We start from the raw sequence: 15,267 nt of genomic DNA, 5'->3' as shown, positions 1-15,267 counted from the left end.
CCATAACAGCACCCCCTTTTCTCCCAACCCCCCTCCCCCCAGCAACCCTCAGTTTGTCTTGTAAGATTAAGAGTCACTTATGGTTTGTCTCCCTCCCAATCCCATCCTGGTTCATTGATTCTTCTCCTACCCACTTAAGCCCCCATGTTGCATCACCACTTCCTCATATCAGGGAGATCATATGATAGTTGTCTTTCTCTGCTTGACTTATTTCGCTAAGCATGAGGTGCTCTAGTTCCATCCATGTTGTCGCAAATGGCAAGATTTCATTTCTTTTGATGGCTGCATAGTATTCCATTGTGTATATATACCACATCTTCTTGATCCATTCATCTGTTGATGGACATCTAGGTTCTTTCCATAGTTTGGCTATTGTGGACATTGCTGCTATAAACATTCGGGTGCACGTGCCCCTTTGGATCACTACGTTTGCATCTTTAGGGTAAATACCCAGTAGTGCAATCGCTGGGTCATAGGGCAGTTCTATTTTCAACATTTTGAGGAACCTCCATGCTGTTTTCCAGAGCAGTTGCACCAGCTTTCATTCCCACCAACAGTGTAGGAGGGTTCCCCTTTCTCCGCATCCTCGCCAGCATCTGTCATTTCCTGACTTGTTGATTTTAGCCATTCTGACTGGTGTGAGGTGATATCTCATTGTGGTTTTGATTTGTATTTCCCTGATGCCGAGTGATATGGAGCACTTCTTGTGAGGTTAATCGAGCTAATAAAACCTGTAAGAGACTTAGAACAGTGCCCAGAAGATAGTAAACACTCAGTGAATATTGGACTCATTCAGTCAGTAATATTTTTTGAGTGTCTTTTTTTTGCCAGGTGCTGTTCTAAGTGCTGGGCACAGCAGTAAAACTCCCTGGGAGAGAGGCACTTTTAGTAGAGGAATTCAAAGTCTATTTATTAATCCTAATTACCAGAGTATGTCACTGCCTTAGGAGCCTTCACAGATGGTGCTGCTTCATTTTATTTATTGGATTATGACAGTAAGATATATTATTTTTAAGAGTTCTATTACTAAAACAAAAAACATTCAAAACCTTGGGTTTTATTCCTAGCTCACTTGGTACTTTGTGACCTTGGGCAAGTTATATTAACTTCCCAAGGTGTTGTTTTCTTATATAAAAAGAAGTTAACAGTAATATCTTACTCAAAGGAGAATGTGAGCTTTCAATGTATTAAGTGAGATAATGCCTGTAAAACTCTTAGTATATGCTTGACTCCTAGTAAGTGTTCTATAAAGGTTAACTGTTATTGCCATGGCTTCTAGCAGTGGAGATTCTGGAAGCCAGTGGTTCCAAATAAAAGATCCCCAGGCTGGTGGGAAGGGAAGTTGACTCATGTTCTTCTGTGGTGCCCACTCTTTAAGCAAGGTTGTTCACGAATGCCTTGGAAACCATATTCTTTTCCAGAGGAGAAAACAGAGATCCAGAATTTCAGTAGAGCTGCCCAAAGATGTAGTGATTTCTTTGACAGGTAGTGAGTCACTTGTCATTGGTGGTATCTAAGCCGGGCCACCAGTAGGCAGGGGTGTTGCAAAAGGAAGGACCTTGTTGTTGTCAGGTTATGGAGGCCTTAACTGTCAACATATGATCCAACTGCATAAGGAAGCCTTAGGGAGGGGCACCTGAACGTCCCAGGACCTTGGGGCACCCATTTCTAAAGGGCAACTGCCAACCTTGGAGGCACACTGCCCCACCCTGCCAAGGAGCACATTTGGTGTGACAGACTTTTCCTTAGTACTTTTCTTCTTCTGAGGGTAGTTATTTCTTGGAGGCAGGCCTTAGGGTTGAGTTGGAAAGGGGTGGGTCATTCTGTCACCACACTGTTTATCCAGAGAGTAGAGGGCACCTGGGCTTGGTGTCACACCTGTCCTTCTCAGGGGATGGAGTAGATGGGGAAGGCTTTAGAGCCAGGGGGCCTGTGGAGGAGCATGCCTGGGGAGATGCAGCCAGCTTTTAATTTTGGTCTCAAGCCCTCCTTCAGCTGTTGGCCACCCTGGACTTGCCTACACGGAGTGAAAAAACAAAGGTACTTGTATACTTGATTCATTTTCTCTTCTTTTTTTTAATGATAATTATCTTTAAAAAACAATACAAAACGCTTGTTATATCAGGTAGTTTATTTGGCTTTAAAAGTACTGTTTCCTGAGCATCTGCTGATACAGAGCATCTGCTAGCCACCAGAGGGCAGAAGAGAAAAAATGTGCTCTTCTGTTTTCTTTCCCCAAAGTAGCCCAGTTCTTCCATTCCTTCAAAGTGCCTACTGTGTGCCAGGCACTGTGGTCCTTCTCTTAGAAGCTGTAGCCCAGCAGGGGAGACAGGCACTGAGTCTGTAATTTTAAGGTCCTGGTTGTTTGAGGGGGAGACAGACTCATGCAGACAGTCCAGATGGTGGCTCTTCCCTAGCTTTCTTGCTCAGCTCCCTGTGGTCTTGCCTTTTTGGTTTGGCAAACCTGGGACCATTCTCTGATGTCCTGGGTTTCTGACTCACTTCCTGTAGCGATGTCTGGGTCTCATGAGATTCCTGGGTGTCAGGAAAATGTAACTGGTCTTTGTCATTTCACCCTTGTCAGATACCTCTGTCCAGGCAGCCCAGGGAAATCCCCTTCACCCCACACACTTCTGCTATGCCCAGGCAACCTTTCATTCATAATCTCTGCAACAAACCAGGAATCCTCTGGCTCATAACAGAAGGAAGGTCCAGAGGGATAAGAGTGATGTGGGGATGTGTGTTGCCAGGTTAGCTGGTCTGGAGAAACATGAGGAGAGAAAAAAGGAGGGGAAAAGTGGCCTTGAATGAACTGCTTTATGAGAGGGACTTAAAAAAATTGACTGTATTTTTTTGAGCAGTTTTAGGTTCTTAATAAATTGAGCAGAATTTACCCTCCTATACTTACACCTTTCCCTCATATACCCACAGCCTCCCCTCACCGGAGTGGCACATTTGTTACAGTTGTTGACACGGACATGTCATTCTGACCCCAAGTCTGTAGTTTATGTGAGGGTTCGCTTTTGGTGTCCATCCTGGGGCTGGACACTTGCTGAGTGACTTTTAGACTGTATCCGTGGGGTTTTATTATTTGTTTTTAAGGATTTTATTTATTTGAGAAAGAGAGAGAGTGGGAAAGAGCACAGGAGCTGGTGAGGGGCAGAGGGAGAAGCAGGCTCCCCACTGAGCAAGGAGCCTCATGTGGGGCTCAGTCCTGGGACATTGGGATCATGACCTGAACCAACAGAGCCACTCAGGCACCCTAGTATTTTCCTTTAAATTGACACACTTAAAACCACTAAAGTGAATTTAAGGAAATAATTTCATATTCATTTTTTATTAACTATTCATATTAACTATTCATTCATATTTATTAACTATTAACTTCATAGCTATTATCAATGTTATATATAACTGTTATTTACAGTATTTATATATTTTTCCAGGGATTCTTGCCACACCCCACCTCGGGCACCCTTAGGTATTTGCTCCATTTTTACGGAGAGTACCCAAGAAGTTAATGAGTGGAATTTTAGGAGGTCTTTGAATCTTCTCAAACTGTCCAAAATTGTGTTTATACATTTTTATTTATTTGACAGAGATCACAAGTAGGCAGAGAGACAGGCAGAGAGAGAGAGGAGGAAGCAGGCTCTCTGCTCAGCATTGATCCTGATGCGGGACTTGATCCCAGGACCCTGGAATGGTGACCTGAGCTGAAGGCAGAGGCTTAGCGCACTGAGCCACCCTGCCGCCCCGTGTTTATGCATTTTTGTCCTGAGATAGTTTAAAGTTCTCATCATATAAAGGGGGCCAGGACCCAATAAGAAGAACAGCAGCTCAATCTGCCGGAATTCTTGGAATTCCAGTTCTTGGAATTATATCTAATTATCATTTACAAAGATTTTATCTTTCCAGGAAGAGGAATGGATTTTTCTGTAAGAAATGGACCTTTTACTTATAAAACATCCTACTTTTTTATAAATGGTGCAGATAAATGGTACATTGAAAAACAGTAATCTTACCTCTCCTCATCTCTTATCTGTTTTCAACATGAGAACATCAATTCATCACAGGAGTAGAATGACTGTTTCCTGATTGAAAAATGTACCTCTTGTGATACATGGCCTGATGAGGGATTTGTATGTATATATCATGCCTTTCAGAGGTAAAAAGGGAATACTACAGTTCTATATTTAATGAGCTGTCTTTACGAAACAGAGCAAATTGTAAAAAAAAAAAAAAAAAAAAAGGAAAGTGGGGTGGGCAGAGAAGGGAGCTTCTATCCTGAAATATCCAGAATATAGGTTCATTGTAAATATAGGTCAGTGAATGTTTCAGGGAAAAGCCAGCTAAAGGAAAGCTGCTTGTTAGGATAGAAATGTAGCATGATAAAGTGGCTCTGGGAAAAAGCACTACTGTGTTAGATCACACAATCACAAGGAACGCACTCCTTATACAAAAGAAGACCAAGCTACATGTCTTTTTCTGCCTCTGGGGTGACACGCCAGGCAGGATACAAAGGGCACTCTGTTAATTCTTTCCAGCTCAGCCCCTTAGCCTTAGAAAGAGTATTAATAAGTCTCTGTTTGTATCCTCCTTCCTTCTCCCCAAGATCTATGAACACTAGATACAGTGATAAAATAGAAATAGGAATTTGAAATCGGGATCAGGGAAAATACAAGAAGAAGAAGACAAACCAAGGGGATTGGGGAGACTATAAATGCTCATGCATTAAGGGTTTGTATTATTTTTGAGCTTCACGTTTGTCTTAGAGCTTCCTGGCAGCCAAAACAAAAAGGGAATAGTAGGTTTTCTGGATTTTACTGTTAGAGAGGAAAAACATTCTGCTTGTTAAGAGGAAACCAAGAGCTTCCTGCTTTGGTTCTTTTAAGTTAAATATCTTATGTAGGGCCCACTGAGAGTGTGGCAGCAAGGTCCGCTTCAGCTTTTTTCTTTTTCTTTACTAAGCCCTCGTCCTTCTGCAGTTCCTCAGACTGGGCCAATTTACCCATTTGAGGTGGCCATGTTACAGATGGCCATGTGCCTCTCCTATATGTACTTCTCACAGATGTCCATTTATATCTCCTCCTGTGTTTATTTTGAAACTTTGTCTTCTCCTTAGACTATACGCCTCAAGAGGCCAAGCCATATTGTCCTCTTGCCCTGCATAATCCTGGCACACTGTAAATTTGCACAGATGAATAAGGCAAAAGTAGCCAGGGATTTTATGTGACTGATCCCTGTACCTCTTACAGAAAATTGAGGCCCTTTCAAGGTTGCAAACTATCTTTTATCCAGAGAGCTTGACCACCATGGTGCCCAGGACACCCTCAAGTTCATTTTACTCCACCGTGCCCTTCAGGGATTGTTAATCATACCAATGCCAGTGTATCATGCACCTGCTGTAGTCAGCACTTGGTACACGCTGCCGCCTGTCCCTCCGAATGAGGGAAACTGAGGTTCGAGGGAGGGAATCAGCTAGCCCAAGGTCACAGAGCTAGTAAAAGTCAGGATGTTGGTCTGACTCCAGAGCGCATGATCTTTCCTTTCTGTCTGCTGTGTCTGAGCCTGAGCCACAAGTGTCTGTGTGAGTTATGGGTTCTTATCTCTTGGCAATTAGAGCTGCACAGCCAGGGTATTTCTGGCACAGGGCATTGCTGCTTTCTGACAGCTGTTATGTTCCAGTCTCTCTTGAGTTTGGGAAGGAAGGCCCACACCTGGGGTTGGCAAACGCAGTCTCAGATCTCATGTCCCCTGGTTTTTGCACACAGAGAATATGTTTATTGCTCTTGTCACATAGTCTCTTGAAGTGCAGATGCATTAAAGTTGAATATTATTTTCATAAAAGTCACTAGGGAGAAGGGGAGAGGAGTTGCACAATTCTGTTGTTTCAAGGAATAATTGGATTTGCCCAAGGATTGGTAGAGTGCAGGTGGGAAATGACAGCATGCCAGGAAGTACATTTGATGGTGCATTTGATTCCAGGCTTGTCAGGCTTGTATTTTTAATGGCTTTGTGCCTGTTGTCATTATTTTAATAGAGACCTAATTTTTAGGATGGACTTCATTATTACATTGAACTTTCTCTCTTCACCAGGGTTGGCAAATGGAATAGTCTCATGGCTCAGTGTTGCCACCTACTGTGTTCTGCATGGAGTGTCAATCTTCAAAAACCTTTAAGGCAATAAAACACATTTCAAACTACAACAAGGCATAATTTGATCTGTCTGTTCTATAAGGTTGCAAGTCTTCAGGGTGAACATTATAAGCATTTGTCATCCCTGTGTGCTCTCTAGTGCCACGACACTGGTTCCAGTGACTTCCGGTGATAAAAAATGTTAGTCAAAAATACCACTTTCCCTTTGCTCCCTTGAGAATGAGCCTCCTCCAAAACATTTACTGCCTGCACATGGGGATCTGAATAATTGCTACATTCAGGTTTATGTTAGAGAGAGTGTTCCTGAAGAAGGCACTTAAGGGGATGTTTGTGAATGCAATGAGGCTTTTGGTTCTATCTTTGGCCCACTAGTCTTGGGAAGGATTTTGGCTCATGCCAGTGATTTAGAAAACCTAATAATTTTTATGTCTCCAAAGTTGTGTTCGCAGGCTGCTGGCCATTTCATATTCTTAAGCTTGTTCCTACATTTAGGAGGGCGCCAGAGAATAGAGCTTTACCTCCCCATGCCAGGAAAGGACAGATTCCAGCTTTGTGGATAGATTTAGATTAAGTCTTATTCTGATCTCCTTCAGGGGCTTTGACAGTTTCTTATTTGGAAGATGAAGGATTACAGTTATTGAACTGGTATCCTGTTGTTTTCAGTTTGAATGGTTAAGAGCCGCAAGATCATCCATAACTATGTGGGACGTAAGACTTCACCATTACCAGACTGTGTCTCTCTCTCTCTCTCTTTTTTTTTTTTAGCATAAGGAGATCAGATTTTCCAAGTGTTTTACAGATTAATTAGGGTATTTCCTCCCTGTAACCTCCAATTAATATCCACAATAAACAGCCTTTCTGGATTATGTAGATCTGAACTATGTGTTCATCTATTGCTTTATCCTGTTCCACAGTGGATTTGAGTCTGCTTATGGGAATGAAAGGGATAAAATATGAATAAAAAATTAAACAATCCGCATCAGCCAGAGTTGAGTATAAATTATGTTAGATTAAGCCTAAGGACACAAGGAGAATGAGAACGGCCTGGGTCTATTTCTGTGAAACTAAAAAGCCATTTCATTGGACAAATTTTTTTTTTACAGCTACTTGGAAGCTGGGTCTCAGTTTTGGAAAGCTGTGTGTAAACATGGGCTGCTTCATGTTCCTGACATTTCAGCTGAACTTTAAAAGTTGCCATTTTTTTCTTTCTTCCAACCTCTACCTGACCTCAAACGCACACACCCATTTCCTCCGAGCCAAGGAGGTGTCAATACCCAAGGTATTTTATCAAGCGAGGTTGCTATTTTTCTGGGAATGCTGTAGCCAGGATGCCAGCGGGGAATTTGGGAAGCCTGAATGTGGGAGGCCTATTTTGGAAACTCTTTCATTATTATCACACTCAGGCCCTTGTGAGCAGTTGCAGGGACTCACACCCGGATAGGCCTCAGTGATAGGAGACCTGGAAAAAAAGTGTTGAAGTGGAAGGGACGGGGGTCAGAAGTCCCCTTGTCACAAGCAAGTAAGATGCCTGATAACCGTCCTTCCACAGCTCCTATTTCCAGCTTCTCCTCCTGGACTTCTAGGCTCTGTGTGTTGCCTCTTGGAGTCTGGCTCCTTGGAAGTTGGTTCAGAGAATGGGGCTGGACCACTGAAGGTGGGCCGGGCAGGGTGCTTTCTGCCTCAAAGCAAGTTGCAAGTGTATGTTGAGCTATAGCTCTGCCCTTGCTTGTTACAACCAACTAGAAAGGTTGGTGGCTGGGAGAACCCTTTCCCCCACTCCCAGGGGCACACAGACACTAAGGAGTCACGTGGTGATGAGATGAGTGGAGACTGCCACAGCTCACTGTATTTCGGGTTTCTCCACTTGGACGTCTAATAGTCTCCTCAGACCTAATGTGTCCCAAAACAGAGGCTTTTGTTTTTTAAGACTTTATTTATTCATTTGAGAGAGGGAGTGAGAGCACAAGCAGGGGGAGAAGCGGGCAGACAGAGAGGGAGAAGCAGGCTCCCTGCTAAGCAAGGGGCCTAATGTGGGGCTCGATCCTTCAGATCATGACCTGAGCCCAAGCCAGATGCTTAACCAACTGAGCCACCCAGGCGCCTCTAAGACAGAGTGCTTGATTTATGTTAATGCCTCCCCTCCCTTTGGATTTGTTCTCCCCCAGGCTTAATCATCTCAGGAAATTGCACTGGCATCCACTTTTGCTCAAACCAAAAACTTGGGAGTCCTCTTCGCTTGTCTCTTTCCTTCACCCTGTCATAAGTTCTGTCGGTGGTGGAATTAGCTCCTGCCACCAAGACGTGTTGCGTGGCTGCCTTCCCCTCAGCATTTACACTGCGGTCATCTTGCCAGCCACCACCCTCTCTTGCCTGTACTCTGCAGTGGTCTTTCTACCTTGTCTCTCTGATTTCCCCTGCTTCTTTTCAAGGCATTGGAGAGGTGTTGCAGTCAGACCATCTGGGTATGTATATTAGATCTTCCACTTTCTGGGCAAGTCACCTAATCTGTGCCTGCTGCATTTGTCACCTGAGAAATTGGGATAATAATGATACTCACATTACATGTTTTCATGAGGATTAAGGACCATACATATAAAGTTCTCTGGACAGTTCAGAAGGCACAGTTTAAACACTAACGAAATAATAGGTTTTTATTTATTTTCCCCAACCCCCAGGCTATTCTCCATATAAATGCTACAAAAGTCTTTTTAGAAAGCAAATTAGATCATGCCTTTTCCATGGTACAGTCTTTTCTTTTAACCCCTTCCATGGCTTCCTATTGCACTTGGAGGAGAATCCAAATTCTTACCAGGTAATACATGGTCATCCTTAACCCTGGCTCTGACTCCTCAGCTACTTCTCTTACTGTCCTCCCCACTGGTCACTGACTTCCAGCCCTCACTGTCCTTCTTCCATTCTAGGAATGTACTTTGTTTGTTTCCACCTGTTCTTGGGTCTAAATGCTCTTCCTCTAGATCTTAGTTTAAATGACACATCTTAGACCTTTTACTGATACATACCCTAAACCCCCATATCACTCTATGATGTCACTGTTTCATTTTTTTAAGATTTTATTTTATTTTATTTTATTTTTTATTTTTTTTTTTATTTATTTGACAGAGAGAGATCACAAGTAGGCAGAGAGGCAGGCAGAGAGAGAGAGGAGGAAGCAGGCTCCCTGCTGAGCAGAGAGCCCGATGTGGGGCTCGATCCCAGAACCCTGGGATCATGACCTGAGCCGAAGGCAGAGGCTTAACCCACTGAGCCACCCAGGCGCCCCTAAGATTTTATTTTTTGAGAGTGCACGTGTGCCCCTGTGAATGGGGAGGGGCAAGGGGAGAGAATCTCAAGCAGACTCTGGGCTGAGCGTGGAGCCAATGTGGGGCTCAGTCTCATGTCCCTGAGATCATGACCTGAGCGGAAATCAAGAGTTGGTCGCTTAACCAGCTGAGACACCCAGGCACTACCGTTTCATTTTCTTAATGGTACACACCAATCTCTGAAATTATTTATCTGTGTACTATCTATATTTTTGTCCCCCTGTCTCTTTTGTCACTTACTACTGTGCCTTCTGGGCCTACAATGCCTGACTTGTAAAAGGCCCCAATAAATATTTAGCTGTTGAATGAATGATTGCTACTATTTATGTAGTACCTACTATGTCCCCATTCACTTACTAATTCTGTTATTTCATCCTCATAACAAATACTATGGGAGTGGGTATTTTTAATCCCATTTTAGGGCTGAAGAAATAGTGGGTGAGGGAGGAAAAAAATTGGTAAGTGGGTGAGCCTAGATTTTAACTTCAGTCTGGGCGAGTCCATGGACTTTTTAGGTGCTAACACTAGTGAATTCAGAGTTCATACCCAGCTTATGAGTACAAGGTGAGACTATACAGTACCGAAAGTATACTATCCTTTTAAAAAGTCACAGTTTTGTTAGAGTGTTTCCTACGTGCTAAGTGCTTATGTGTATTTTCCTTGCTGTGGCATTCTTTATCATGCCCTAGTTTGTTGTGATTTTGTTGAGGTATTAATTGGATTCATTCAGATTCCATTTTGAATTGATTCAAGCCTGCTTGGGTGATCCCTGCTAGAAGACAAGGGTAGACAGGTGGTAGGCTCTCCTGGCCTTTTACCATCAAGTATCTCAAAATGTGGGCTCCACGCGACACACGGCCAGCTCACCTTGGGTGCTTTCTAAATGCGGATTCCTAAGCTCATCCTAGACTTTTATCACGAGGTTCTGTAGGGGTTGACCCCTGGAATCTGCTGTTTTTAAACAATCACCTGGAGATTTTTCTGATTAAAATGGATATATGAAGATCACTGATCATAGACATGTGGTCTAGCTATTTAGATGTCTTGTGATTTGGTTTTCCTGATTTAACAAACTCTATAAAGCTATAAACTTAGTTATTCATTTTATCAAAACTCATTTGGGTGACTTGGTCTCTGGCCATGGAGCAAGTAGGCTCCCCTCGCCCCCACCTTAATGGTCCTTAGGCTCCAGCTCCAGGTCTGCGTTGGCTTCTTTGGTCAGTGTTTTCAATAGTTTCTGCTTTGGTGAGGTGGAGTGCCTTTTTTCTGTCCCTGAGTTGTTGCCTGGCTGTGGGGGGCAGGTCTGTTCTCGAAGGGGCTGGATAGCTGTACAGTAGTGGGCCTTCTGATACATGTGTCCCTGTCCAAGTTATTTTTAAAAATCAGGTTTGTTCTTACTCCTTCCTTCCAAGAAATAATTCTGGAATAATCAAAATTCCTAGCCCTTGATGCCTGAGCTTTCCTCCCCTCCACTCACTCTCTAAACAAAGGCCCCGTGTTTAATAGACACCATAACAGTAAAATTAGCTTTATTAGACTCTAGGTGGACTTAAAATGTAGCCTATTGACAGCTCTCTCTGGCTTGTCCTGTGTTTTATTTTGAGCAGAGACCACAGGTAGAGGCAATACCTGGTAGGGGATTCAATGATTATTGCATTTAAGTGCCCAAATAACTCAAGCATCCCTCATCTTTAGATCCTGCCCTGGTGTTTTTGCCCATTGTATTTTGAGAAGCCTGTCCCCTGCCTCCACGCCCCTGGGGGTTTTTATCCCAGCCGCCTTCTGTCTTTGACTTCAGAGCTCCTGAGTTGAGCCCCAGGAGAATTCAGCCCACCTCTGCTCCCCATCAAGCTTCTTGGAGAGCTTGAAAGGTGAGCCAAGTTGCAGTTTACCGGCCTTGTGTCACAGAACCCACAGCTAGCCATGTCCCTTCTTCGCCCAAAAGTCGCAGCGTATACTTTCATTAAATAATGCCCTACACTGACAGCGCAGTTCACTTTGTCCTAATGCTTTTATATTCACCCCCACCCCCGCCTTACAAGAAAAGTAGAACCTTTATTAGGGTATTTAGCAGAGGGGAATCTGGGGCACAGATCACCAAACTAGCCTGGCTGAACCCAATCTGACGTATGGCCTGTTCTTTTCCTGCTGGTCCTTACCAGCATGACTGGTGGCAGCACCACCAGGTCTTTGAAACGCAGACTGGATAGTCCTGGTCCTGAGGACCAAGGGTATGTGCTTTACATGTTCTCAGCTTATTTATTTGGTAGACTTTCAAGGGTAGGGGATAGCTCCATTAGCAGATGGACATGGCTGCTGCATTTTGGACCCTTTAGTCTCAGCTTTGAAGCATCATTATAAGCACAGCCTAGGAGGTAAATGTAAAAATAATCTTCTTGCCAGGTTTTCCGGCATGGTATCCTAGCGACGATGTACTGTCTGTCCTTACATGTTGGGGCACCAACTGGGGCAGCCTCAGAGCTTGCAGAGGGGAGGGATACGAAGAGCACGGTCGGAGTCACCCCTCTTAAAGTCAAGGTCTCGTTTCTTTTTATCTTTTGGAGAGCTTTTAGCCCACTTATTTTTAAGCAACATTTTATGTTCTGATGAAAAATATGTTTCTTGTCAGACAACTTGGAAAACAGAAAATCCCAAGGAAGGAAATAAAAATCAACTACAATTCTAACATTGCTAATATTTTGGTAAATATCCTTCTGTTCCTCTTTTTTCCTTCATACAGTGATTGGGATCTAAATTCAGAGTGTAAGGGGGAGCCTGGTAGCTCAGCCGGCTAAGCATCTGCCTTAGGTTCAGGTCATGATCCTCAGGGTCGTGGGATCCAGCAGAGTCTTTGGGTTCTCTGCTCTGCAGGGAGCCTGCTTCTTCCTCTCCTCTGCCCCTCGCCCCTGCTTGTGCTCTCTCTTCTTCTCTTTCAGTCTCTCTTAAGTAAATAAATAAAATCTTTAAATTCAGGATGTAAGGAGAAAAAAAAACTCATAAAGTGAAAATGACTTTAAACCACCTGGACAGTAATTTTTGTGGTCTCTAAAGTTTGGAAACCACTGAACTGGACTCAAGGACAACTAAAAAGTCTATATAAAATGAAAAGTCTGGGGGGAAAACCCCCAATATATCAAATCTCTATCAAATCTCTAATGGTGAGTGGACAGTAGTGGAGAACTAAACTATGTTCCTGCCTGTAAGGTTTGTATCATTCTGTTTTTATATTAAGCTTTTGTAATAAGTTGTGGGTTAATAGATTTACTTGTGAGGATGGCATGCCACAGCGACATTATGTTTTGCTTCAGGGATTAGATTCTGAGTCAACCAGTAAGGAAAATGAACATAGTGCAACTCCACCATAGGTACCGCCCCACCCCCAAATGCACACGAATGTGCACACACACGTGAACACGCACATGCAACTGGGATCATTTGTTTTATAACCCGTATTTTGTTCAATTCAACAGTAAATATTCTACATATCATTTTTAAAGTTGCATATGTATATTTTCAATTGTAAGTATGTTTATTAACCAATCTCCTCATATACATTTAGTTTATTTACAGTTATTTGCTGTTCTAAAAATGGCGGACATCCTTGTGGATAAATCTCTGTGTTTATTGATAATTATGTCTTGAGGATAAATTCTTTGCCGTGGAATTGAAGGATATGAACATTTTTAAGTCCTTTTTTTTTTTTTAAAATATTTTGTTTATTTATTTGACAGAGAAATCACAAGTAGGTAGAGAGGCAGGCAGAGGGAGAGGGGAAATCAGGCTCCCTGCTGAGCAGAGAGCCCAATTCGGGGCTCCATCCCAGGACCCTGAGATCATGACCTGAGCCAAAGGCAGAGGCTTAACCCACTGAGCCACCCAGGTGCCCCACGAACAGCTTTAAGTCTTTTAATTCATATTGCTGAAGTGTCCTCAGGAATGTCATATGTTTCCATCAAAGTGTCTGTACCCCAGCATTACTGGGGATTATTATTCAAAAGAGTCTTTTACAGAATGCCTTTTTTTCTTTTTTGGATGACCCAAGTTTCTCTTCATTGTGTGGTTCTTCATTCTTTCCTGGAAAGAATAAACAAAATGAGGCTAGAGATGATAAGTGCTGGTGGGCAGGTTCATGTGGGAGGGACCGGGACAGATCACTGGAAAGGGATGAGCTTGGAGACCATTTCTTCATTCCTGCCTCCAGGTCTTCAGCAAATATCTAAAGACAGAATACTAATATTTAAAGGACATGTCGTTTTTAAATTTAAACTCAATTAACATATAGTGTATTATTAGTTTCAGAGGTAAAATTTAGTGATTCATCAGTTGCAAATAACCCCCAATGCTCATTCCATTGAGTGCCCTCCTTAATGCCCGTCACCCAGTTACCCTATCCCCGCACCCACCTCCCCTCCAGTGACCCTGAGTTTCCTATAGTTAAGAGTTTCTTACGGTTTGTATCCCTCTCTGATTCATCTTATTTTATTTTTCCTCCCATCCCCTATGATCCTTTCTTTCTTAAATTTCACATGTGAACGAAATCATGATAAATTGTCTTTCTCTGATGGACTTGTTTCGCTTAGTGTAATACTCTAGCTTCATCCAAGTTGTTGCAAATGGCAAAATTTCATTCTTTTTTATGGCTGTAATATTCCATTATATATATATATATAAAATATAAATACCACATCTTCTTTATCCATTCATCTGTAGATGGACATCTGGGCTCTTTCCATATTTTGACTATTGTGGGGCCTATGTAGTTTTTAAAATTTATCCATTTTAAAAGATTTTATTTATTTATTTATTTATTTGGCAGAGAGAGAGAGAGAGAGAAATCACAAGTAGACAGAGAGGCAGGCAGAGAGAGGGGGGACATCAGGCTTCCTGCCGAGCAGAGAACCCGATGTTGGCCTTGATCCCAGGACCCTGAGACCATGACCTGAACTGAAGGCAGAGGCTTAACCCACTGGGCCACCCAGGCACCCCCATATATAGTTTTAAAAGCATATTTAATATATTTTTTTATTTGGAAGATGGTTTGATGTCTTGTCATTATAGATACTACAGGACAGGAATGACATTTGTATATTTACCCAAAAGGGAGTATGGTTTTATTTATTTTTATTCTTTATTTTTAAAAAGATTTTATTTATTTATTTGAGAGAGAAACAGAGGCAGCAACAAGAAAGCACGAGCTGGGAAGGAGAGGAAGAAGCAGACTCCCCACTGAGCAGGCAGCTCCATTTGGGTCTCCATCCCAGGACCCTGAGATATGACCTGAGCCAAAGGCAGACACTTAACTGACTGAGACACCCAGTATGATTTTAAAAAGATAAATGGAGAAACACTAATTCAACACCTAATCTTAGAGAAACTGTCCTAATTCAACACCTCATCTTAGAGAAACTGAAACCAGAGAGTAGAAGGGATTTCTGTAGAGCCACACAACAAATCGATGATAGAGTTGAAGCCAGACGTAAAAGATCCCAAATGCCCGTTCAGAGTTCTTTTGTTGAGGTGGGCCATTGTGGTTCAGGAGGAGATGAAACGTAGATGTAAGGTCTTCTGGAAAGATGGCCAGGCTTTCTTCCGGGGGAGGAGGGTGAGCTGCCCTATATCCCTCCTGGAAAAAGACCCAGGTGTCTCCAGCATGGCATTTCACTTCTGTTTGAACATTTCCACCCGTGAATAGTGTGAACTTGCACTTTAATAACCATGGTTTTTGCCTGAACTTTCCCTCCCCTCCGATAACTTCTAACTTCTCTTCATGCCTCAGCATCTCGAATGTCAC

At 42.9% G+C, this 15,267-nt stretch overlaps 1 protein-coding gene and 1 long non-coding RNA gene across 18 annotated transcripts in view; one reads left to right on the top strand and one right to left on the bottom strand.

Moving 5' to 3' along the window:
* The window catches only part of LOC309872724, a 639,146-nt gene that overhangs the window by 335,030 nt on the left and 288,849 nt on the right, over positions 1–15,267 (bottom strand). The gene's annotated exons all lie outside the window — the stretch shown is intronic.
* PLEKHA7 (pleckstrin homology domain containing A7) overlaps positions 1–15,267 on the top strand; it is a 213,842-nt gene that overhangs the window by 63,083 nt on the left and 135,492 nt on the right. The gene's annotated exons all lie outside the window — the stretch shown is intronic.

The sequence above is a fragment of the Mustela nivalis genome, assembly GCF_964662115.1.
Source record: "Mustela nivalis genome assembly, chromosome: 9".
Classification (NCBI taxonomy): domain Eukaryota; kingdom Metazoa; phylum Chordata; class Mammalia; order Carnivora; family Mustelidae; genus Mustela; species Mustela nivalis.
This window is presented reverse-complemented; position numbering and strand designations above follow the sequence as displayed.